At 36.2% G+C, this 27,351-nt stretch overlaps 1 protein-coding gene across 4 annotated transcripts in view; it reads left to right on the top strand.

Moving 5' to 3' along the window:
* The window catches only part of DIAPH3 (diaphanous related formin 3), a gene marked incomplete at both ends in the record, with an annotated part of 500,946 nt that overhangs the window by 379,976 nt on the left and 93,619 nt on the right, over positions 1 to 27,351 (top strand). The window lies entirely within an intron of this gene.

The following is a 27,351-nucleotide window of genomic DNA, read 5'->3' as shown; positions in this document are numbered from 1 at the left end:
GTTAGAAATAATACTTCAATTGGCATTTTGGCAAGATCTTAAATGCAGATGATCTCTATGATATAACTGGACAAGAATGTGCTACAATTGTAAAAGTGAATTTATTTCATCTCTGATATTTAAGTCTTCCTTTAGAAATCCCTTACCAGTCCAGTATATTTACCTGCAGTCTGTCCCCTTCCTCTCTTCAGGAGACCATGCGATGTTGATTGACTTTTATTCTCTTAAGTCTCTTTTCCTCTCTAATCTGTGTCATGGAGGTGTGCTTACATTTCATAGTTAAAGGTACATCCATCCTTTGTGAGAACCATTTAGTCAGAGCAAGGCTGGCTTCAAATTTTGCTATATTTGTAAATGGAAAAATACCTGACTATTTCATTTAAGGGGGTTAGGGATGCTGATGAGTTAATTTCTAGAAATATTTCCACATGACTGAGAGGAGAATTTGAACCACATTTCTAGGGTAGCTTAAAATAATTGAGATAAATGATTTTTTTAAAAAGAGATGTAATGATTTCTAAATAGTTGTGTGGATTCTTATTACCCAATGCAGAGTATATGTAATAGATGTTTAATAAATAAGAAAGGTAAAAATCAGCAGTATTTTAAGTAGATCTTTTGACTTATTTCATATGTCGTTGTGCATGTTCTGTTATATCTTATTCCAATAAGAAAAAAGTAGGAATAAGTAAGAGAAATTAATTGTGGTTATTAAAGTGACTTATAATTGTGGATTTTTTATATTGAGCTATTATAACTTGGTAAACTATGGTAAAAGTGTAGAGGATAGTTGTATCCGGGACCTTAGAGATGATTTGTATAGTAAATGAATAAATGAAAACTCAGGGAGCCTAGAATTCCCACAAATACAGAACTAAAACAGTTGTCTAATTCCTGTAACATTTGTTATTCCATATCGGCTTCAATTTAGTTAGCCCTCATTGTAAGTTATTCAAGAACTACAGAAAAACACAATGATTACGATGTGATTATAGTGGTATCCTATGCTTAATTTAAAATAAGTATTTTAGATATTATGAAGGGGAAAATTATTTAAGATAAATTATTTAAGATTATAAACCAGCCTCCAAACACCCACTCCCTTTGTGACCATAATGTTAGCAAAGTGCCTGCGACAGAATGTCTGGGCCATAATTACTTATAAATTGTGACATTTCTGCTCATTATATAAAAGCAGATATAAATTGCATTTCTATAATGCCAATATGTACTGTCTCAAAATTCTAAGATATTGTGAGAATTGAGCTGGTAGATTATACAGCAAGCCAAAAGAAATGCTTCACTCAGAGAAATTATATTTTATAAATCTACTGGATTTAAGCATATTTAGAAATTTTCCTGCTAGATATTTTTTCTCCCTTTCACATTTTTAGCCAAATAGAAATCCAGATGACCAAAATTATCTTTAAGAATGATATGAATAACAGTAGCTTTATTAGACCACATGTTGAAAAATACAAGATTTGATCAAGAAAATTTTCTTAATTGCAGAAAGACTCATTTTTTTTTTTTTTTTTGGTGGTACTGGGTTCCTGGAAGCCCTTCTACTTCTGGGCTACACTCCCAGACCTATTTTTACATTTTTATTTGGAAACAGGGTCTCCTAAGCCAGCGCACGCAGCTGGCTTCGAACCTGCGCGATCCTCCTGTCTCAGCCTCCCAAGCGCGGGGATTACAAGCGTGCACCACCACGCCCGGCTAGAAAGACTCATTATTTTTAAAAGAAAATAAGAGTTTATTTTGTAATGTTTCTTTTTCTAAAAATTACTTTGTTTTCTTTGAAAATGTCCTATAATTGAACTCCATGATTAAGATGGTAATACGTTTTAATTTGCATCCTTATAGTTTAAAGAAAAATGTCTGATATTTTCTATAAGTATGTGTTCATATTCATCTATAACACATTTGTAAAAGATTTGTAAGGTTTTCTACAATTAAATTGTACTTCTTAATTTATATCTCAAGTTAAATATTATTTATAAAATAATCTAATATTTGCTAACTTATTTGGCTTATTAAATACCAAGCATTATGCATCACCCTTTTTAATCCTCTCAATCCTTTCAGTCAATATTTTTATCTTCATTTCATATAGTGGAAAATCATTAAAGATTTAACATATCTGATAACTTCCTTAAAGTCATGCAGCCAAGTTTTGAAGCTAGGCCTTTCTGACCAATTTCTCAATCTATTGGCAGTATATGAAAAGGACTGCTTCAATCTGTGTCTAATCTCCCTCCCATCCATGAGTGTCCTTTTACTCTTGTGACAAAAAGTGGTGCTATTGAGAGGCAACCTCTAGGAGGTTCTCCAGCCTCGGGTGTGCCTCATCTCTTGTTCCCAGATTTAACCACTAGATAACACTATTTTCCCAATCTGAGGCTTGGATTACAAAAATAATCTTTGAGAAATAATGCTGACAACTTTTTATTTTTTTAATAAACCCAGTATTAAAACATCTTTGTTAATGTTAATAAGTATATGCTCTCTTAGATCATTAAAGGGTTTAGTAAATATGTATATTATATATCTATATATCTCCAAAGCCCAAATTTAATCATATATATATCCAAAGTCCAAATATAATTTTATTGGCTATGATTTTAATATTTTAATATATGCACTTTTTATTGTCTGTGCTGTGTGTATGTGTGTGTGTGTGTGTGTGTGTGTGTGTGTGTGTGTGTGTGTTGCTGGAGATGGAATCCAGAGGCTTTCTACCTCCAGTCTATACTCCCAGACCTATTTTCTATTTTATTTGGAAACAGGGTCTCACTAAGTTGCTGAGAGCCTCACTAAGTAGCTGAGGCTGGACTTGAACCTACACGATCCTCTGTCTCACCCTCCCAAGTACTGGTATTACAAACATGCACCACCATGCCTGACTGTCTGTGTCTTTTTTTAAATCATAACTGTAGCACCCAAATGATTACATTTATTTTTATATGGTCAGATCATCACTTATTTCAGAATTTTTAAATCCTGATAAAATATTAGTATTTAAAGGATATTCTGGGATGTTGGGACTGAAATATCCTGAAAAGTATTTTGGCACATTAGCCTCAAGCATTATGACTCCAGTGGTCTTTAGAAGCAAAGATCTTTCCCACTAGGTAACCTAGCCCTTATACTATCTATCAAAAACTTTTACCTGTCTTATCTTTTGTTCTGGCTATCAAATTCTAGGCAGAAATTAAGTATATGATATTTCTTTCTGCTAGTCCTTCATTCTTTCAATAAAATAAGGATTTGATGACCACTTAAGATAGAGAAACGCTACCAGTGGGTACTGACTAGTTGGCAGACAGACCAGGACTAATTCCTGTACCACTGGTTGATTACCAGATAGGACTCACACACATTTTTGGCAAGACCAGAAAGTCAGAGCAGTCTTATCTTTGTGGGGACAATCCAGTGTTAGCATCTTATAGGACCTGAAATCCAAGCTGAGTCTTGAAGGATGAGCAGAAATGAAGCCAGAAACCCAAGGCAAGGGTGGGCCTAAAGATAATGGTGGCAGTGCAGCATATGAGTTTGTACCTGAGCCTTTCTGACCCTACTTGAACTTTGGAGAACTTTGGTTTCTAATAACACCCTGGTCTTCCATGTTGTATCACCCACTGCCTGTAAGTTGTTTTTATTCAGTGGCTGTTTCCTATGCTACTCACAGGTTCCATGAGAGGAGGGAGGACAAGGCAAAAAAGGAAGATGCCTGTATTGTTTCCTGCAATATCCCCAAGTCCTTAGAGGCACTGGTGGCTTGAGACATGAGTGTTTAGTAAGAATGTGTTGAATAAAAGTTATTTCGTTTATAGGTTTAGATGGAGCAATTGATGTATAGTAATGAGCAAAATAAAATCATAAAATCTCTGAATGCCATATAAATAAGTGGGATTTAATATGACAAATGTTAAACCCTCAGCTGTGAGGAGTTATCCACCCCTCTTCTCTTCTCTTAAATATTACCTGTTGTCAGAAAGATACTTGATCACCTGTCTATGCCTCAGAAGGTTGTTTGATTAAATATGGAGGGCAGGATTCAGTCTTGTCTGAACTATTCCTTAGAAGTAGATGGATGCTTGTTAAATATCTTTCCCTTATTTTATTCCAACAAAATACAACATTAAAAAAAGAAAAAGATGGCATCCACCAATGAGTATAAACCATTATCTCTTTATTTAACACAGTGTGTCCCAGATCTGAAGATTTTCTGAAGTCTATGGAAAATGATAAAAGCTTCTATTTTCAGTAAAGCTAATCAAAATATTAATGCATTTCCATGAAGATTATACTATGGTGGTTAGTTGTTGGTGAATCAAAGGGCCTAGGTGAAAATAAAGGACGACATGGAGAAGTATATTGGGAGTCTGATGCTAGGCCAAGAAACTTGGACTACTGAAGAATTTGAGTAAGAAAATGATAGCTGCAGGTACCGATGTGGCATTTGTAAGCAAGAGGGAGGAATTGAAAGGACTTCTCAGCTACTTTAGTGACAACATGGATCACTCGCAAAGGGTGGAAAAGTAGCCAGGGTGAGAGTACTGGGTCATGAGACGCAGAGACCTGCTAAAGTTGTATAAGATAATGAGCTACATAGAGGAGATCTTTAAAACAACAGAAGGACTAGTTGGGAACTGGACACTAGGAATGGACTCAAAGACCAAACATTAGGAATGGATTAGAATGAGTAATGAACTGAAAAAGAGAAGCACAGAAGATAAATATGTAGGGTAGTAGGGCCTGTATCATGAAGAGTTATGAGAGCCAACACTTTTTCTCTTTTTCTTTTCTTGTTTGTTTTCTGCATAACCTCTGATATACCACTGAGTGACTAGCATCTTTCAGGGTATGTTAATTCCTAATCTCCTCAGGGACTTTGCTTCCCCTGTAATTTCTGTAAACCTTTTGTGACAGAGTTTCACAAATATAAATCGTGAGCCACACGTCTTGGTGCATATGCCTGCAATTTGATTGCATCTTCATTAGACAGTTCTCTCTTCATTAAGTAGTACAGTGGGATTTTTTTTTCCCCCAGTTAAATGGATATAGAGTAATCAGAAAGAATTCTATAAACTATATGCAATTAAAAACCCTAATGATAAAACTATTTAACTGTGACAAAATAAGATAAAACATAATCAAATTTTTAGGCAAACAAGTATTACACATTTTTAGTGAATATCCATAACCTAAACAAAATCTTGCTATATTATCTTTACACTAAATCAATTCTTAATAGCCTTAATTTGGATTTGATTATCTATTTTTACTCTTCCACTTATATATGGAGCTTTGAGAGATTTTTATAGAAATAAGATTGTATTGCCTCCAGGCACAGCTGCTCTGCCACTCTTAAAATTTGAAGTCAGAATTAAATGTGAAGCTAGTTAGATATCTTTGAATTAGCATATTTCTCTACACAAAAACTCTAAGGGAGGCACACAAGATAGGCTTTGTGTTGATGTATCAAAACTTGATATGCAGCCACCGCATTCCCCAATCCACTAAGTCTTGAGTCCTCTTATTCTCCTACCTTTTCCCCAAGCTGCAAGAATTCAGCTTGAGGCAGAATTATGAAAAGTCTACAGCTTGTAGTGGTGTCTACTGAGCACTAACTGCCTTAAGGCTTCTTGAAAAAGAATGAGAACACCACCACAACAGCCTCTGTCTAGAGAACTTTGGCAAAGTAGTAAATGTTGACAACTACCATTTCCGTTTCTTTTAACCATAATCCTATTTTAAAGTAGAAAGAGCATACGGAACAGTATAGTAAAACAATAACGATTTTTCTACATGTCATTGGCTTATTTTCCTGAGAACATTTTTCATTCTCTTGCTGATGTATTCCTACTTGCCTAATAACGTGCAAAAGGGAGCTATTAAAATACTAATTGTTTTTGACACCCTTATGGCTTGGGCTTTCAAGCTGAATCAAATGCTACCTGTAACTGTCAAAAGACTTAAATTTTTTTAAGGAGCTTCTTCTAGACCAGGAATGTTAAACAATTTGTATGATTTCACATTTTATTCAAACATCAGTCTCTTGTATTTACCATGTAGCTGAGCATAAGGAAGAGTGGAGCCAGCAGGGCTCTGCTGAGGTAAGGATGCCCCGTGGGTAGACAGGAAAGGCTTTTCTTCTCTAATTTTACAGGCAGGGCAGGACAGCCTTTTGTCACAGTCATTATCAAACAGACTCTTAAGCATGAACAGGTTAGAAAATTCTCAAGTACCGAAGACTTTGAGTTGTTTTAAAAGGAAGTTTATGCAAGAAATAGCAAATGTCTTTTGCTTAATGAGCATTCACAGGTGTTTGCTGAAAGCTGGAATAAATTTAGTGAAAAGAAGATAAAGAACTATTGTATAAGGAAAATAATGTCCTTGACTTTCCTGAAATAGTGGTTATGATTAACATGTCTTTTGTTGTGTTTGTGTTCCATAGTAGACTATAATTATTGTGATCTTTTAAACATTTTTGCCCACTCTGAATCAATTCCTATAGAAGAGGCTCAGAATCTGGGTTTATAATGCAGATACTTTAGAAGTTCTGTGAATGCTGTAGTTTTGTTTTAAATGTCTTTTAATCTCATGTTTGGACATATTTTTTCATCTGGGTGAAAAGAACTATTGATTTTATCAATCTTATTAAAATATAACTATTGCACTCAGGAGGCTGAGACAGGAGGATCGTACTTTGCAGACAACCTCAGCTATTTAGTGAGGTCCTTTGTAACTCAGTGAGACCCTGTTTCAAAATAAAGAATAAAAAAATAGGGTTGTGTATGTTGCTCAGAGGTAGAATGTCCCTGGGTTCTATCCCTAGAACTGCAAAAAATGAAAAGATAATTCTTGATTTTTGTTGTTTTATTACTGATGTAGTAGTTTTGCATGTAATATCTAAAGGAAGCCATTTCTACCATCATTTTCCATTTGAGGACTAAGTCTTCATTAACATAAAGGAAAACATGTCAAATGCATAGGAGACCTGTAGTTTTCATGACAAGTTATTTAAGATACAGTTAAGAGCCACTGAATCTGTGCATTAGGCATGGTGACACATTTCTGTAATCCCAGTACTACCAAGGCTGAGCCAGGAGGGTTGCAGGTTGCAGGTTGGAGTCCAGCCTCAGCAACTTAGCAAAACTCTCAGCAACTTAGTGAGACTCTGGTTCAAAACCAAAAATAAGAAGAGTTGAGAATATAGCTGAGAGGTAGAATATCCTTAGGTTCAATCTCTAGTGCTAGAAAAAGGAAGAGAGGGACTATGGAGCCTTGCTGAGAATATAGAAGAGATAGTATCTGTCCCTGGGACAATCATTATTCCTATGGGGTCTCCCAGGCAGGAAGGTATACTGGGCTCATTGGGTTTTGCAATTCAGAAGAAGCAGGCAAGGGAACAAGGGAATGAGAAGACTGCAGAAGAACTTGTTCCCCAGAAGCCAAAAGAAAGTCACCAGAGTCACATGTTCAGAAAGGCCAGGTGGGATAAGGTTGAGTGTTGCTTGGTACAGATTGGGCTAAAGGACATGGATGACACTGTTCACCTCCGGAGGAGCATTGCTGGTAGTGGAAACTGAGCCAGGCAGCCTGGGTTGGAGGAGAGAAGGGGTGGAAATTTTGATCAGAAAGTCTAGATATGAGGAAAAGATGGGAAATTGACCAAGGTGTTGTGTAACTTAACAGGCATGATGGGCATCTTTGTCTTTCAGGGGTGGAGGCTTTACTGTCTGTGCACTGTGAAGGGAGGTTACTCTGGAGGTGAAGGGTTGAGCGTTAGGGAAGCAGTGACCAGGGTGAAGCTCCTGGGGGATGAGATGCAAGAACATTGGACTTGACAATGAAGGACATAAGACTAGAAGTGGGCACAAGTGTTAAGTGAGGGAGAGGAAGCACAGGCCACGCTCTCACGAGATCTTCTCCTTTCTCTGATAATTATGAGATCTTTTCCTGAAAGTGATGGTCCCTGAGTGGGGTCAACGGGATGGAAGACAGCATGTTTTCTCTAGGGAGTGTGAGAGAAATTAGTCAAGGAGACACAAACTGACATTTACATCAGTGGCCCAGGGGAGTGGGAGATGATTAGTGGTGTAGTGACAGTTGTCTGTGAAGGCTGAGAGGAGGAAAAGCAGCGCAGGTGCTTCCTAGGCCCTGTGACAAATGGCAGATGGTCCGTAGTAGCCTACAGGCTCTAAAAATTAGTCTCCACCTGTGACTGATATCCCAAGGTCAGTAGTGGGCAGACTGAGAGGGCTTCAGGGTACCCACCCAGCAACCTCATTACATATTGTTAGAGGATGTTTTATATTTAAAAATTGTAGAAATTATAAGAAAATAATAAAAACTTTTTTGGGGGAGCATCGTCTACCAGTGTGTGTTTCAGCATTGATTTGCTGCCCTGTCCCATCTGTGAGACGACATCATGGCAGGAATTGTGGGGACCGTGAGGCAGCTATGTTTGTTCCAGGCACGTGCTGCCTTCATTGTCTGAGATCTTGTCCTATAAAAAACAATACTTGATGTTAAAGTAATTATTTTAAGGTTCTATTAGCTTTACTTTTGTATTTGCCTTCCTTTAAGATCAGCCCCAAGTAGCCACAGATACAGAAACCACTTTGAAAGATTGCCTGGAGTATTAAAACAAAATCATTTTGGAAAAATCCCTGATACATGGTACTACGTACTATAGTTATTTTTATTCAGTGACTATTTGTGGAAGCATAAAACCAGCCTGATTTTTTAATACCTAAAATAGAAACTTCCAATGACTGTTCTTCCAATGACTTGGCAGAACAGTCCAACCTTGAAACACCATGCAGTCATGATTTAGATTTGGAACCAAACAGATGTTGGTTTCAATTCTTGACTTACTAACAGGGTGACTGTGTTAGCTTTTTATTAGTGTAACAAGTACCCAAGAAAATCAGCTTACAAGGAAAAAAAAAGATTTATTTTTGGCTCTCAGTTTTAGAAATTTTAATCCTGGTTTATTTGGCCAAGTTGCCTTGGACCTGTAGAGATACCTCAGGGCAGGAGCATGTGGTAGAATAAACTGCTCACCTCAGGGCCAACACATGAACGGAAACAGTAGGTATTCCCACCCACTTGCTGGTTATACCCCCCAACGGCCTAAAACCTGTCCCTAGGCCCCACCCCTTAAAGAATCCACCACTTGCCAATAGTGCAATGCTGGAGACCAAGCCTTTGATACAAGAGCCTTTGAGAGGCATTCCAGATACAAGCTATAAACACTGACCATGGCAGGTTATTTAGCCTTCAACTCTCTCTTTTCCCAGCTGCAAAAAGATTATACAGTGTATTGCATCAGCAGTTTGAAGATGAAATGAGAGTGTGTTCTTACTAATACAGTGCCTAAAATTGTGTATATATTCAATGGATTCAAAATGTGCTACCGCCTCCTCAGTCTTCTCACTTCATCTCCCTTCTGTGATGCATTTGCTCAAAGAAAGGAACCGTAAATTCTTGAACAAAGTGACAGTGGTATGCACAACAGGTATAGTAATGAGAGAGATTAAAACCAATTTTCTTGCTATAAATATTTCCAGTATCATATTTAAAATGCAGGAACTAGTATGAAACAGTATGACAGTAAAAAAAAAAAAAAAAAAAAGTGAAAGATTATAGAGACTTTTGTTTTTAAAATAGAATAATAAATGTGTTAACCTTTTTTTTTCTCCATGGGATTTGCCACCATGACACCGGGGGGGGGGGGGGGACACAAAAATGGTTCACAATGAAATCGAGGCATCTTTAACCTGAAACGACAATAATAAAGACAGAAGGGAGGTCATGATGGGGCAGGAAAGAGAAAGCTGGAGTCCACTAGTATTCATTTCTTAAAGTTCCCATAACTACCACTACTTGGGGGGCTTCCCACAGCAGAAATTTATTTTCTCATAATTCAGGAGGCCAGAACTCCAAAGGCAAGATATCAGCAAAGCTAGTTCCCTCTGGAGACTCTGAGGCACACCTGTTGCCTGCCTCTCCCCTTGCCTCTGGAGAGCACTGGCAGCCTTTTCTGTTCCTTGGCTGGCAGCTGTGACCCTCCAACACAAGCTCACTGATTGCATGGTCCTCCCGCTGGGTGTCTCCGTGTCTTCTCAGAAGGACACCAGTCACTGGACTAAGGTGCACTTTAATCTGGTAGAGCCCTGCCTTGACTTGATTACATCTACAAAGACCTTGTTTTCAAGTACAGTCATGTACTTGAAGTCCGGTGCATGGAATTTACCAACAGAAGAAACAAAGCCTGGAGCTGGACCTGGGGGGACTGGAGAAGGAGCCGCTCAACCCCCATTGGGGTGGTCCGGCTCCAAAGTTCAGACGTGGACCCTTATACTCTGCATTGCCTCAAGCCACTACTCTTTTCTCTACCCTTCAGAGATGAAAGGGTTCTTTTTTTTTATGAAAAAATTGTGCTAGAAACTCTAGTGTGGGAAAACAAGGCAGGAATGAGGTTTTCTACTGAAAATAGGGATTATATGAACATATGTTATAGGAGAAAAAAGTAAAAAAAAGAAACAAAAAACCATCTTCTGACCCCCTTCCACCATTTATTTCTTTAGTGCAGACGAGCGAAGCACATAACAATATTCCGGAAATAACAGTTTGTGGGGAAAGGCCTTCAGATATCAGCATTTAGAACCCTTCCCGTAGTGCTAGCTTACAGCAAAAGGATTCCACAAAGAGATCCACTAACCTCGTCATGCAAAATTAATACTCTTAAATATTAATTTGGGCTAAGGACTCATTAGCTGACTTTAGGAAAACATTTAAGGTTAAGATAGGAAAATAGACAATTACAATGATGAAAAGAACAGAATACTGTCAAAGTGTAGTGTATATATAAAAAGATGTTTATATACAAATAAGTAGAAAATAAGCATTCTTAAGTATAAAATATGGTAACAAAAAGTACAATGTTTGAAAAAGATACTAAGATAAAGGTTCTAGGAGAATGTCTTGTTTTGTGCTACTATAACAGAATACCACAGACTGGGTAATTTATAATGTGCAAAAATTTATTGATTCAACATTCTAAAAGCTAGTAAGTCCAAGATAAAAGGGCCAACATCTGAAGATGACTTCTTCCTATGGCATAAGGGCAAAGAAAAGATGAGATGGGGGGGCTGAGCTTGTTCTTTTTTAAATTTTTTTAATCTCACATAACAGATTTATTGGATATCAAACTTTTGACCACTTAGAGATAACATTTCAATATTTCTTTTTGCTTTCTTTCTTACCAGAGGATTTTTTTCTTTTTTTTTTAAGGTAAAACTCATACGTTTCTTTTTTTCAGAAAAAATCTATCCTAACATGAAATATGAACTCTAAATACCCAAAACAATCTCGAAAAAGAACAGAGCTAGAAGATAAACATATTCTGATTTCAAACCTTATAAAGCTACATCAATTGAAACAGTGTAGTACTGCTATAAAGGCAGATACATAAACCAGTGGAGTAAAATTAAAAGCCTAGAAATAAATTCTTATATATACGGTCAAGTTATTTTTGACAAGGTCTCCAAGAACATTTGAAGAAAATAATGATCTTTCACCAAATATTGTTGAAGAATAATAATTACATGAAAAAGAATAAAATTGGACCCTTACCTAACACCATATACAAATATTACCTCAAAATAGATAAAAGACCTAAATGTAAATCTTAAGACTAAAAACTTTTAGAAGAAAACCTGGGTCATAATACTTCACAACATGGAAATTGGCAGTGATCTCTTGGATATGATTTCAAAGGCACAGGCAACAACAGAATAAACAAACTTCCTAAAAATTAAAAAAAATATTGTACATCCCAAGACAATATAAAGAGAGCTAAAAGTTACTGATAGAATGGGATAAAATATTTCCAAATGCTATTTCTGAAGATATATTAATATTCCAAATAGAAATCCTAAAAATTAGCAACAGTTAAAGCAAACAATACAATTAAGAAATAGGTAAAAGACTAAAATAATGTATCTCCAAAGATTTTTAACCAATAAACACATGAATATATTCTTCTTTGCTTAGTTGTCTGCTGGATGGAAAATCTTGTTTCTCTGGTTCTGGTGTGTATTACCTATTTCTTCTTTGTAGTTAATCTCTTTGAGTATTTTCTCTAGTGCTGGTTTTAAAAACATAAATTCCTTCAGTTTCTGTTTGTCATGGAAGCTTCTTATTTCCCCATCTAATTTGATAGAAAGTTTTGCTGGGTAGGAAATTTTTGGCTGGAAGTTGTTTTCTTTCAGAGTTTGGAATATGTTACTGTAAGACCTTCTGGCTTTCATGACTTGGTTTGGGAAGTCTGGAGTGATTCTAATTTATTTGCCTATGAATGTCAGTTGGCCTTTTGTTTTTGTTGCCTTTAAGATTCTCTGCTTGGCTTCCACATTGGTCATTTTGACAATTATGTGGCGTGGGGATCCTATTCTCTGATCCTGTCTAAAGGGTGTTCTATAAGTTTCCTGGACCTGTGTATCGATCTCTTGCTCTATGTTTGGAAATTTTTCTGATATTATTTCTTTGAAGATGAAACCCTTTGGTTTCACCTTCTTTTCCCTCTATTCCAATTATTCTTAGGTTAGCTCCCTTAAAATTTCTTCAATGTCAGATTCCTGCTGTCTGATTTTTTTTTCTAAGTTATAAATTATGCGTTTGTTTTTGGAGTGATCCTCTTCTAGGAGCGAGATTCTATTCTCCATGTGGTCTAATCGATTGTTTATACTTTGAATTGAGGCCTTTACCTCAATGATTGCATCCTTTATGTCTTTTAGACTTTAGAGAGATATGATCTCAAAGGCACAGGCAACAACAGAATAAACATTTAGAGAAATTCTTTTCGAAGGTCCTGTATTATTTCTACAGTTATATTCCTGATTTGATCTTCTGGAGATGTCTGAATTTCTGTGTTATCAGGTTCTGATAATATGGGGTTGTGGGCATTTATTGCTCTATTTTTGTTCCTCTTTCTCATGATTTCAAAATTTTGTGCCTTCCCTGGATCACTACGAATTCACTTAGGGTTCTGTGTATGTCTAGTCTGTGGCAATCTCAGTTGCCACTACTCCTTTACTGGGTTGTATCGCAAAGTCTCAGACCCAGGAACTTTTTTTTTTTTTTGCGGGTTGGGGGGGCGGTGGTACTGAGATTCCTGGAAGCCCTTCTACCTACAGGCTACACTCACAGACCTATTTTATACTTTTTTATTTCTTGAAACAGGGTCTCTTAAGCCAGCACGGGTGGCTTCAAACCTGCATGATCCTCCTGTCTCTGCCTCCGAAGCGCAGGGATTACAAGCATGTGCCACCATGCCCGGCAACCCAGGAAGTTAATCGAGGCTGCGCAAGACAGTGGGGGGACGGTGCCAGGCTGGGCATTTTCCTACAGAGAGCTGCGACTAAGGTGTGGTATCTCTGCCACCACTACTCCTTTACTGGGTTGGACTGCAAAATCTCAGACCCAGGAAGATTATCAAAGTCCCTGGGCATACAGTACAGGGATTTCTCCTTTAGGGGCCACAATTTCACTCACGGTTATTGTGCGTGTTGATCAGGAGCTGTCGAGGGCACGGTGAACTCACTGCCACTGCTGGCAATATGGCACTGCTGCCACGCCCTTGGCCGTGAGGCTGGCATATTTCTTTTCTGGTTTTGAGCTCCATTCTGAGTCCCTGGAAGGCATGATGAGTTGACCACTGGAAGATTTAGACGTTCTTTGCGCTAAAAGAACTTCTGAATCACACCTGAATGATCCGCAGCTGCTCACTTCAGCTCCTTGTTTACCTTTCCTCTCTGGATCCTGGTGCTGTGAGGGAAGATGGTGCCGGCATGGCCCCGCTGCTGCATTACAGGCTTGATTTCTGGTCTCTGCTTGTTATTCTTGTCTTTTTCTCTGTTCCTTGTGTTTACATTTTTTCTCTGCCGATGGTGTTCTCTGGCTATGAAAAACGCTGATTTTGTGGCAATAGAGATCGAGTTTTAGCAGAGCTCATAAACGCTGCTTTCCTTGGTCTCCATCTTTCCAGAAGTGAGCTTGTTCTTTATAAGAAACTCACTACCAATATAACAGGCACTTTTGTGATAGTGATATTAACCATTTATGAGGCACGTAAGTTTCCACATGAGTTTGGAAGAGGAAAAACATTGAAACCATTGCAGGGAAGATAGAGTAAAATGGATCATCTGAATGTACAATCATGTGAAAATGTCTTAGGAACAAGTTTGGGACGTCTTAGTGATAGGCATTGAGAGAATAAGAAACAATTAAGTTTAGGGGGGAAAGGTGATATATAGTCATAGTACACTACCCCACAGAACTATTTTACATAGCTATAATAAAAACACAGTTGTAACAAATCAAGAAGGTTCCCAATGACCCTTGCCTTCTCATATTTACGTCCTTATGTAATTTACTACATCCCTTTCACCACCAACAACAACAACACAAAAATTGTATCAGGGTCAGTCTGTAAGCACTTAAATATGGCAGAAACAATGGTATGTTGCTAAAGAGATTAGGTTGTAAAAGATGCAACTTCAGCTTGGTGGTCTGTCATTCTTTCTCCCTCTCGCTTGGCTCTGAGGGGGGGAGGAGAAAGCCATATCATAAACATCCCTTTGGAGGCACTCAATTTGTGAGGAACCGAAGCTTGCATCCTGAAGCTGTGTGGGCTTATAAGGCTTTATTCCTTTTAAGATAGAACTAGAATCCAAAAATATTTTCTTTTATTATTTATCTATCTCATTTATTTCCTAAAGTAATCTATCCTTTGATTCCCCCTTCTCTTTTTACTCTTCATGTTCTCTTTCCCAGGACCCTATATGAACCTAAAGGTGCCTTCTCTGTTATAACTCTTGGCTGTTTTTATTTGATCCAGAAAGTCAATTGCTCTCTCATGTGCATTCTTAAGGAGTGATAGGGGATGATAAGAGGATGCCTCTATCTCACGTTAATAATCGTGACTTTGCATATAAAATGGACATACTTCCAACCTTTTTTTCCTGTGTTCTGTAGATAACATTGGTCAGTGATTTTGTAGCACATTTCCAAATTAATTTTCCTTTGTCATTCTTAACATGAGAGAAAATAATGATAGAAATGAGCAATAGAGAAAAATAAAGTAGCACTCTATTTTTTTTCTTTTTGCCTCTTAGAGCAAAAGTGGCCTTCCAGTGGTGCATAAGAACTTGATAGCTAATCTCTGTCCACTGAATCTTTAGAAAGCAAGTGAATGGGTTGAAATTAGCATTCTGAAACATTGATATTCATTATAGTCATTGACTCTGGTAAAAAAAAAAAAGAGAGAGAGAGAGAGAACTTTATAATATATTACAGGGATGGTATGAATGCCAGGCTGGTATTAGCTGGAACTGCTCGTAGTGTGGAGGAAAATGGTGGTATGATTGCTTGTTGTGTAACCAAAACACTATTTTTCTACTTTTAAAAAGATTATAAGTTGAATCAAGCATTAATATGCATTAAGAAAGTTTCAGTTTTTTTGAGTCCTAAAAAAGTGAGAAATTGTTGGTGTTAGCCATGATGTACATTTGTAATAGACAGTATTTAAGCAGTTTTACCATTTATTAGCAATAATATTAGAATAAATGATAATGATCATTAAGTGATATGTACATGATCATTTAAGTAATCATGCTTGCAAACCCTTTCTATTAGTCGAACCCTTCTGGGTTAATTAGTCAGAGGAGCTGTTTTATCCCAATTCTAGAGGAATAATGAAATAAAGGATCACTGAAATACACTAAAGAAAACAACAACAGCAATCAACGTTTACCTCACATGTTAACATTATTTATCCTTACCTAGTCCACTATTGCAACCTGAAGGTTAAATGTTTCTTCCAACTTTTTAATTTTGAAATGTTATTAGGCCTATTAAATTATATGTGCATACTTTTTTCCATTAAGGCTTTTATGCAGCAGAAAAGTACTAATATGATATGCAAATAAAAATCTAATCCTCATTTACCAACACATCCACACTTAGAGATGAGCTAGTAAATACTGTTTAGATTGAGCACTAAAAACGTTAATAACATCTTGTATTTGGTTATGACAAGTCAGGAACTCAGAATCCATATAACTTTGTGGCTACAAAAATAGGGAACAACTAAGAAACTTTTTATCAGTCTGAGTATTATTCACATCCTGTTACCATAGCTACTCTGAGAAGTTTTATATTTGTGTTTGATAAATCATGAACAAAGTTTCATTTAATCTAAAGTATCATTTTTCCTAGTAGGTAAAAATCCTGTGTCATACTGTTTTCTTAATTTTCCCCATGTCCCAAAGGAGCAGAAAAGATCAAGAAGAGTGACTTTTAGAATTCATTGTGTTTCATCATTGGGCAGCTTCCAGATGATGATAACGATGATGCTCTATTTTTTTAGCATGCTGAAAAAATAACTGACTGGCAGAACTTATGAAGGGAAATCCAGCACAGTTGTGTGGGGAAGAGACAAGCACTGTTGCAGACAGCTCCAGGGACCTGTTGCTACACTTGCAGCCTTTGGCAGTAGCATCCTCTAATAAGTCTCCGGGCTTTCATCACTTCTTAAACACTGGACTTTCTGTTTGCTACTCACTGGAAACTGGATCCAGCCTATTATTCACCATTCTATTAGCCTACTTTCTCTCCATTCACTGATACCCATTCTTGCTCCTTGCCCAAATAAAAAAGATGTGTTCTGCTCAGACTGAGTGATAGGATAAAGTAATGAAAGTCAGTATCTTGAGGTACTATGTTGTTAAAAAAAAAACACTAATATTTGCTAGAAGGTATCCATGTCCTCTGCACATCTGTGTTTTCGGTTGTTTGGTTGGCTGATTTTTTTTGTTTGTTTGTTTGTAGTACTGGGAATTGAACCCAGAGGCATACTTCCTCCAAGATACACAACCTGCCCTTTTAAATTTTTTGTTTTGAATTTTTTTTAAATTTTTGTTTTGAAAAATTAAGGGTTTCACTAGGTTCCTGAGGGCATTGATAAGTTGCTGAGGCTGGCCTTGAACCTGCTTTCCCTCTTCTTAGTCTCCCAAATACTGGTATTACAGGTGTTCACCATGCCTGGATTTCTCGAAAGGTTTTTGTTAAGTAAAAGAAATATGCAAGCCAAAGATGGTAGACTTGGGGACAACCTCAGCCACACAGTGAAGACTCAGCAACAGCAAAAACCTATTTTAAAGATAAGGTCTGAGTGTAGCTCAGATTTAGAATGCCTCTAGGTTTAATCACAGTACCAAAAAAACAGAGTTTTAAAAGTAATTTTTAAAATTATATTTCATCATCAGTTTCCTGCTGATACCACTCTCTTTGTGGTGGCTTTCTGCCTCAGGTCCATGCTTTTTTGTTTAAAAGTTTATTTTTCCCATGCTTTTGGCCCATATGGTTACATACATGCCCTTCATCTATGACAGGTCAAAAATCCTATCCATAACCTTTGGTGCTTTTGCACCAAGTTCTTTTTTAGCCCTGTCATTATCACCTTTAATGAAGTACCAAACCCTATTTCTGTAACCAGAGATAAGACAAACTATTGGGTCACAAAGTGCCCTCTGTTTCACTGAATTGCTCTGTATTATCACTGAATTATCTCCCATTGCTCTGGGAGATGTTACTTTGGTTTGTAAGTTCTCCACACGTCTTCCCTCACTTTGTTTGTATACTTTATATTGCAAAATAATGCAGTTTCTAAGTATATTACTTGACCAATGTTTGTAAAATGAACTTATTCATGGAATCATCACCCAGGTTAAAATGGTTTTATTGTGTGTGTGTGTGTGTGTGTGTGTGTGTGTGTGTGTGCGCGCGCGCGTGTGTGTCTAGAATTTGAACCCAGAGGCATTTTATCTCTGAGCAACACCCACAGCTCTATTTATTTAACTTATTTTTTAACTGGCCTTGCACCAGCCATGATCCTGCCTCAGCCTCCCACATACTGGTACTATAGGCCTGTGCCACCTCACCCTCCAATAGTTTATCCCTAGAACCACAGCAGACCTTCCAGCTCCTCCCAAACATTACCTCACATTCCACACATATCTTGGACCCCTCACATTCTGATGTATCTTGGATCCAACAGTAAGAACTAGTTTTTCTTTGTTCTTTTTATAAATAGAATGATACACTTTGCTCATGTTACTGTGTGAGGTTGTAATTCATTCATCCTTAATGTTTAGTATTTTACTATATGCATATGTCACAATTTATTTTTTATTTTTTGTTAATGGATATCTATGTTCATAGATTTGGTGGTGTTATAAATAATGCTGCCAAGGACATTCTTATACAGGTATTTTGGTCCTCTTAGTTGTAAAGTAGAAATAGAATTGCTACTTCTTCGGGTATTCATATATTCAGCAGTAGTAGATACTGCCTAATGGTTTTCCAGAATAGTTACACCAGTGTTGATTTCCATCAGCAGTGTGAGAGTTTCAACAATTCTCAGGATAATTTCATCATGATTTTGATCTATATTTCACTTATAAGTTCCTTGAGCACCATTTCATATGCTTATTGGCTTTGTGGCTATCCTGTCATGTGGAATGCCTACTTAAGTCCTTTGCCCATTTTATCATGAGCTCAGGTTTTGTTTATATTTTGTTGGGTTTTTTTCATCATAGTGAGAATAGATGCAATTTGGAATTTGTTTCAGTTTTATTTTTGTTTGCCTTAGTATGGTATGCGTTGTTTGGGATTGAACCAAGGACCTCAGACATGCTGGGCAAGTGAGCTATAGCCTTAGCCCCATAGTTGGAATTCTGTCATAGCACATATGTCAAACTGTCAGTTTAAGGAAAGGCTCTCTCTCCCTTTTTGGGAATGTTGTAGTCTGCATCACTCAGTTCTACCAGTGAGAGAACTCAGTCTAATTAGTATTATGTTTTAAAAATTAAGCATGTTATAGTCTCTTTCACCTGCTTTTTCTATTTTGTTAAAGTTCTCTTAGTGTAACTGTCTCCTCCTTGTTGTCCTATGATAACCATTTTCTAGCTTCTCATACTGCACAATGACCCTCTAAGAATGTTCTAGAAAACCTGATTGTGCCTTGGTAAGACTCCAGAAAACTAGTGAATGAATGAATGCATGAAAGAAAATACTACACTTGATCTTAGCCAAAAGGCCGAGAAGCGATAAGAAAATACATACCACTATAATCACAGTATTTAATGTTAACTAGGAAGCATTGCTAGAGTATGGTGCACTATTGTTCTAAAATCTTGTCTTTCACTTATAGCTCACAAACATGAGCTGGGCAAACTCTCAGGTTAACAAACCTAAAATATTAAAATTTTATACCAAATGTCATTTACATTTTTTAAATTTTTTAAACATATGGTCCATTAACAAAGCAAAATTCCTTACATCTTCCCTTAAATACTGATTCTATTATATAATGAGGTAGACTCAGAATTAATTTTCCATAATTAATAGCTTTCATTGATTTGCCTCACAGAAACATGTAGTGTCTTCCAAGACCAGATTTGCACTGTATTAATTAAATTATTTTAAATTGAGAATGAGTTTATATGAAGTAGAAACTACACTTTTTTTAAAATGTTGATTCTCTGGAATGGGGAGAGATTTGGTTTACCAAGCATGTACCCTTAAGTTCATCACATAGCATGTTTCTTCTTCTATATAATGTAGTATTAGACTAAATAAACAATTGCTATTCTTTTACCCTTAGAATGTCCTCTTTTTATATTTTAGACTGAATATGATTAATTATAATCAAAATCTAAAATACAGCATTTTATTATGTAGGCTATTTTGATTGCTACACTGAACTGCCATTGAGGCCAGATATGCCCAAGTATAGATTGCATTGAGTTTGTTTAGAAACCAGTGTACTTGAGCTTCCTGGTTATATAAGCCTCTACTAATAGTTGAAATGTTTTAATAATACAGAAAAGTATAAAGGAGCAAAATTTTACCTGTAGCATAACTACTGATTTTTAAACCTTGCTTACATTTTTAAATTCAGACATGCCGTGCATAAGTTGAGTTTTGAGTATTCTCCATATAGCCTGCCTTCCTTTATTAACAGTGTTCCAATGGCTGCTTGGTGTCCTGGAATAATGATGGACCATACATTATTTAGCCAGCTTTCCTAGGATTTTACTTTTACATGTTTTTTAAAATGTTTACCATTATGAGTAGCACTATTTCTTCAGGATAAGTTAAGAGGTATGAGCAATTTTTAGGCTTTTTTATATATTGCCACAGGGACCTGGAAAGGTTGAAAAGAATATACTAAATGTATTCATGCCAGCAGCCTGTGACCATGCCCATTCTTCAAATCTACAAAAATGCTAGGTATGTCTTAGACTTTTTACCAACTAGACAAAATGGTTTCTTACTGCTTTGCATTTTAATTTAGCTGTGCAATTGCATATTTTTTTTTATTTATAACTGACAAAATGGTGGGAGGGTGAGATACCAGAAATGGGGTAGGGAAGAGAAACCTCAGTATTTCTTACCAAACTATGTCATCCATTAAGGAGAAATCAGAAACTTTATGCTATTAGCTCCTCTGTCTTATTTCTTCACTAGGAAAAAGTAATTACTTTTCTTACTATTATCTCTGATTTTTCAATGTTTTCAGCCCAGGAGTACATTTTTTTTTTTTTTAATTGGTGCTTGGTAGTCATACATCTTAATGGGGTACAAGATGGTAGAGGCATACATGCACACATCACTCATTTAGCCCTTCTCCAATTTCAGCCCCATTCCCTTCCCCATTCCTTCTGCTCATGTTTGGCTTAGTGATTGACTTAGATATGAGTACATTTTATTAATGCATTTTGACCATTATTAATAACAAATGCAGGCTGGAGATGTATCTCAATGGTAGAACTTACCATTCAGGAGGCCCTGGGTTCAATCTCCAGCACCATAAAAGGGAAAAAATGTTATCAACTTACCAACTTTTTTTGTACTGGAATAAGATAGCATGATGGAAATCGGAGATGGACTTGAATCCCTGTGGCTTGTAACTGGTTAAGAGATAGCTGGACCCTCAGATAAACTCACACCTCCTTCACTTGGGGTTTGGGGTAATAAGCAGCAGATTCCTATATCTATAGAGATAATTTTGACTAGACCTGGTCCACTTGATGTGAGCAGAGCCAGTTGAAAGATAAAAATCCAAGCCAACCAACGGAATTAAGTTCTTTTCAAGGCTTGTAAAATAGCAACTCTGAGCCGGGAATGGTGGAGCACACCATGCTTGAGAGGCGGAGACAGGAGTATCGCACAAGTTCGAAGCCAGCCTTGCTGGCTTAAGAGGCCCTGTTTCCAAATAAAAATATAAAAAATAGGTGTCTGGGACTGTAGCCTAGAGGTAGATGGGTCTCCAGGAACCCCAGTACCACATAAATTAAATAAATAAATAAATAAACAAACAAATAAACAAACATGAATAAATAAAAGAGCAATTCTAGTATGTTTTTTTCACTGAAATTAGCACATACAGCTATTTAAGAAAGCATATTTCAAAAGTGAAGGCATTTGTAGATTATTTTCTTAAAAATTTATATCATTTACATCCTACTTATTTCTTGGAAGATTTTGAAATGGCATACAAAATGAGGCATTTTAATAATCCTATCATTATAAGAAAATCAAATATAAGAATAATGAAGACAGTTTTTCACTATTGACAGCCTTCGTTCTTATACCATATCATGTAACAGAGTAACATGGAGGAATGTTAAACCAGGCTTTGAGCCCCAGCCTAGAATTACTGATTCATTAGGTTTGTGGTAAACATGAGAAAATTATTATCTTCCGAAATTCCCAGAGGTACTTGTCTGGGAACCAAACTTTTAAGATCCACAGATCTAGATTATTAATTGATATCATATTCTTTATTAGTTTTTCTTTGCAAACCAGTATCTCACCTTATAATAATAGCCATATTGTTTTACAATGTGCATTTTATGGATATTGAGGGTATGATTTATGTTCTCATAATTCCATATCTTGGCCATATTAGAAAAACCCAGAGAGTTTTTAAGGAACCTTATCTCCACATATTTTGATTTGGTTGGTCTAGGATAGGGCACGTGAAGTAAATTTTTTTAAACTCCCATTGTGATTTCAGTGCACTATCAGAATAGTAAGCCACTGGTAGCTAAAGACCAAAATAGCCCATATTTTCAACAGGTAATCAGATTATTTCAATTATGGTTCTCCCACCCCTATTACTGTGCCTAGCCACACATTCTCTTTTGTTTACATCTTTGAGGTATACATTTGACATTTATGTATGCCAGTTTTTCTTCTCTCAATTGAATTTCATCTTGGTTTTGATGAACCATTTCACTAATTTATCAAGGTCTTTTTAAATTTGATTTTTTTTCTTCCAAAGGATTTAACCCCTGACCAACTTAGTATTATCTGCAAGTTTAATGAGCGGATTTTCAGTTTCATAATTGAGACTGTGCTCATTACCTTTTAATGTTTTAGAATTTTATTGAGAATTATTTCTACCATATGGGTGATGCTACCTTGACTTTACTAGTGCACATTTTCTTCATTGAACATTTATTTAGTACTTTAGAAGTTGTGTAGTAGTCAACAACTTTCTGTTACTTCTGGATAATTGGTAATACTGAATCTGACTTCATGTAATTTTAATTCTAATGAGAATATATAACATGAACTGTATTGAAGAACACAGAACATATAAGCATCTAAACACAAAAATTAAATAGTTGGCATAATGATCTCAACTATAGAAATAAAGTAGAGGTTAGGAATCCAGGCTTGCTACTTTACTAGCTATATAGCCTTGAACAAGTTTTGTGCCTCTTGTACCTTATTTTTCTCATCCTTAAATGGGATCATAATTGTTCCAGCCTTGACATGTTATAAAGATGAAAATCAGCTAATACATGGAAAGTTCTCAACAGAACCTAACACTAACACACAGTAACAATTACAATAGTAAGAATCAAAAGAGTCAATTGAAAAAGTGATGGAGGGTGTTTTACATGTGGTTTGGCATGACATAACAATCCAAGTGACACAAGAATGGTTGGTCTCAGATCTGTCCTCTCCAGTGACTAATGAGGCTAATCAGGACCCTTTGGTTTGGGCTAGTTAAGGGCTTGTACTTTTTGTGAGCAAACAGTTTAGAATTTTCAATTTTTATATGCTATGTTTATTACATGAAACGGTGTTTTCACAGATTATTAGAACTATTAATTGGCAACGCCTGAATTCAGGCTTAGGTTTTTAACTGCTAAATGGTAGAAACAAGGGAAAAGACTCCCCCAGAGTGCACAGTGAGAGAGTGGGAGTCTATTTTAGAAAAGATTCGAAAAATAATTATATTTGACCACTTACTGCATCTCAGACGCTGTTGGGTGCACTATTTACACTGTCTTCGAACTGAGGCATTGGAAGGCTAAAGAACTTGCTCAAAATCATAAAGCTGATGAATTATAGAGCCAGGAATTGAGCTCAGATCTGTGACAGCAGATTCCACACTCTAAATCACTTCAATAAATTGCCTATCTTTGAATGGAATCAGGAGATTACTTTTTCCAGAATGGAAGATGCCCTCAAAATACCAGAAGTAGAAGATATAAAGTGGGGATTTGAGTTGTTTATTTCCTGTGTTATAAGAGAATAAAAAAAAAATCAGGTAAGAGAGATGACTTGAGATTAGCATATATTTAGATTTACCTAAATAGCTATGAGGTGAAGGTGTCCAAGGAGAAGGAGACTAGAATTGTCTTCGGTGAGGGTTTGGGAAATAGATTAGAAGGAAAAGGTTAGAAGGATATGCAACATATATTCTTTATCTTCTTCTCCTTTGATTTGCTTAAAATAAGTAAATGCCAAGGGTGATCTCTTTGAGCCCATCAAAGCTAACACCTTTGTAAAGAAACACACACTTTTATAGCATTTTGCAGTTCTTAGAGTGCTCTCACATACATCATGTTGTTTGATCTTCATGTATTGGTGAGTACTTTTATAATTTTGCTTCTGTTATCTTGAAATATCCATAAGCACAAGAAGTACATTTATAACACATTGGGTGGATGACATAACCATTCTGGAGTTTCTTTGCACACATTTTTTAAAATGTGTATTTTTTTCATGATAAATGACAAGTTAAACTATGCTTCAAAATAAAAATACAGATATTATTTGGAAGATACTGGGCATCAAGTAATATTATGGCAGGATATTTGCTTTTCTTTCATTTTACACCTTTTTCTGTCCCAGAAATCTCAATTCTGCTACTGCTCAAACATGTTCAAAGTGAAGTAATTTCCCCATACAGTGCAGTTTTGAATCTCCAAAAATCAGGAAGGTAAAAGCTTCTCCTTTTTCAGGCTTATAGTACTATATCATTTGGAAATATTATAAAAAAAAACTTTATACTACATTTTGCCCAATGTTTTAACAATTTACAAAAAAAACTCAAGACTTTATAAACTAAATTTAAATATCTAGTGTTTCATGAATGAGTAGAAACTTTAAGTATTGAATTTCTTGGAAAGACTTCCAATATTTGCTGTTTATAGATTCGACTAAAATCAGTCTATGTGAAGGTTTTTTTTTTTTTTATTAAGAAACGATCATTAACCCTAAAATTATTTCTGCTTTTCTTTTTTAACTAAATTGATTGGCATGACTTACAAGAAAGTATTCTGGTATGGTTTGAACCATTCCGTATTGTCTGAACTCCTCAGGTACCATATAAAAAGCTATAAAGCAGCTGGATATGGTGGCACACACCTATGATCCCAGAACTTAGGAGGCTGAGACAAGAGAATCACAGGCTCAAAGCCAGCCTTGGCAATTTAGGGAGGCTCTCAGCAACTTGGTGACACCATGACACCAAATAAATAAAATTGGGATGGGGTGTGGCTCAGAGGTAGAATGCCCCTACCTTCAATCTTCAGCAACACTAAATATAAATAAATAAATAAATAAATAAATAAATAAATAAATAAATGGGTGGATGGATGGATGATGAGTAAACAAACTATGAAGTAGAATTATTTCTGCCAAATAGTAAATATTTCTAACTTTTATTAGTAGCTATGTACAATTAAGGTATTTACTTTTTAAATCAATTTTTATAAAATAAAAATAAATGTCTACCTAAATTAACATAAAATTTCTATTCAGATTGGTTAAATATATGTTTCCAGGTATTTTGTACAAAATCAGAACCAAATAATGTGTTTAGTGAAAATTTCAGCTCTCACTCTCTTCAACCCCACTTAGCATATCCTCAGAAAATTAGGAATTTTAGTTCAAGAGCACTATATTTATTATATACTCTAATATATACTCTTTCGCATTTAGATTTTTCCCATTATAAGATTTGTATTTAGAGCTAGGTTTAGTGGTACACAACTATAATCTAGTATTTGAGAGGCTGAGACAAGTAGATCACAGGTTCAAGGCTAGTGCACAGTAACTTAGACCCTGTTTCAAAGTAAGAAAAAAGTTTAGTATTGTAGATAAGTGGTAGAATGTTCTTTGGTTTGATCCTCATTACCACAAAATAATATGAAATTAAATTTTTGTTTGTTCTAAATAGAGACTGGAACATTTGGATGACCTTTTATTACTTACATTACATAACACTACTAATGAAGCCAAAATAAAATTCCACAGAGTAGACTTAGTTTTGCGTACAAGCTTTGCTATTTATATGACAGAAGATAATAAATTTCTGCATACCTCTGTTTTCTTATCTGTCAATGGGCATAAATTATACCCACCTTATTTTAGGGTACTTATGGAAACTAAATTATTTGTGCCATGCAAAGCACTATACATTCAGAAAATTTTAACTGTTCCTACTGGTAATATTTATTGCCACATTGACAAAGATATTGGCTGGGAAAGAGACTATACCCTGGAAATATTTGAATTTGAAATTTTAGAAAGACAGCTGGCATCTACCAAATTATGCCAACTAACCTATTGTCCTGTGTTGCCTGAACATATCCTCCTTCCTGGCTCATTAAGAAGTATCCTGAATAGGATCCATCAGTGGTTCGCATGACTATGAGTAGCACTGATCCAATTTTGTAGTGAGACAGCATAGGCATTTAATGGTGGCCAAGGTAGATTACTTTTATGTCATTTAGATTGATTTTTTCCATTTTACTTGTACTCCTGCTTAATGAATTTCAAGGAATTTTTTACTTTTCTGCTTTAAAAGTTTACTTCAAAAATAGTGTGAGAATCTCCTGTTTGATGTTAATGATTAAAACACCTGCAAGATTATAGTTCTTAATGTAAGTTGCTTATGCATTGTTGCTCATTTTTTCATACAATTACAGACATCTAAAGTCTGGTTAAATAACTGAGTGTGAGGAAGCTCATGTTAAATTTTCACAAGTTGTATATATTTATAAACTAGGAACTGATTGAGGGGCAAATGGATTTGTAAATAACAGTGTTATGGCAAATCAAAATAATGACTGCTTCTTAAGATGTTTACAAATAGAAAAGTCAAGTTCAGAGGGATCGAATGTAACCATTCTTTAATTATTTTAGTAAACTTTTAAAAGATTGGATCAATAATGATGCTATGTTTCATGCTGTTAACAGCCAGCACCTTGGCTCCCCAATTGGCAAAATCAGTTCTTGTTAATTACACTCTAGTGTGATGGCAGAGATCTCTGTGCCATGAAGCGAGAGCTTGGTCGGTGGCTATTTTGCTCCACACTTGGTAGAATGTGGTACCCTGTTCTCCGCCAAAGCCCTATGTTGTCTGGGCAACTCCGTTGCCATGGCAATGAAATTCTTTTGCGGGAGCAGGGCGAATGCTAATTGTAGCCATTTGTTGTTCCTTCTGTCGATCCCTTAACTAGCACAGTTGTAGAGCAGCCAGAGACTCTGGGTGAACAGCACGGAGTGCCCCAAAAGCATTGCTGCTGAAGGCAACCGGCTGCTCTGCTTAAAAAATCATTTGAGCAGCCGACAGTGCTGACAGTGCCACTATGTGGGCAGAGACACAGCTTGACTCAGACCCTGACAACTGTTGATCTGGGACTGAGAGGGAAAGAGAAGACTGTTTAAAACCTGTTGAGAAGGTACTGATGACAAGGAGATTAATTTGACACAAGTCCCTCAGAGGTAGGTGCTAGGCATATCATAACAACTGTTTACTCAGGCCTAAATTCAATACTGGAATGCCCAGAGGCTGTGGGAGACAGATCAATGGTGATGCCTTTTATTTCCTTCTGAAACTGCATTACTGTAGCCTAAGGTAAAAATATGCATTTGGTGAGAACCAACCAATTGTAATTC

Source organism: Muscardinus avellanarius, assembly GCF_963383645.1.
Source record: "Muscardinus avellanarius genome assembly, chromosome: 2".
NCBI lineage: Eukaryota > Metazoa > Chordata > Mammalia > Rodentia > Gliridae > Muscardinus > Muscardinus avellanarius.
Note: the sequence above shows the minus strand (reverse complement) of the source record. Positions and strands in the feature narration are given on the sequence as shown.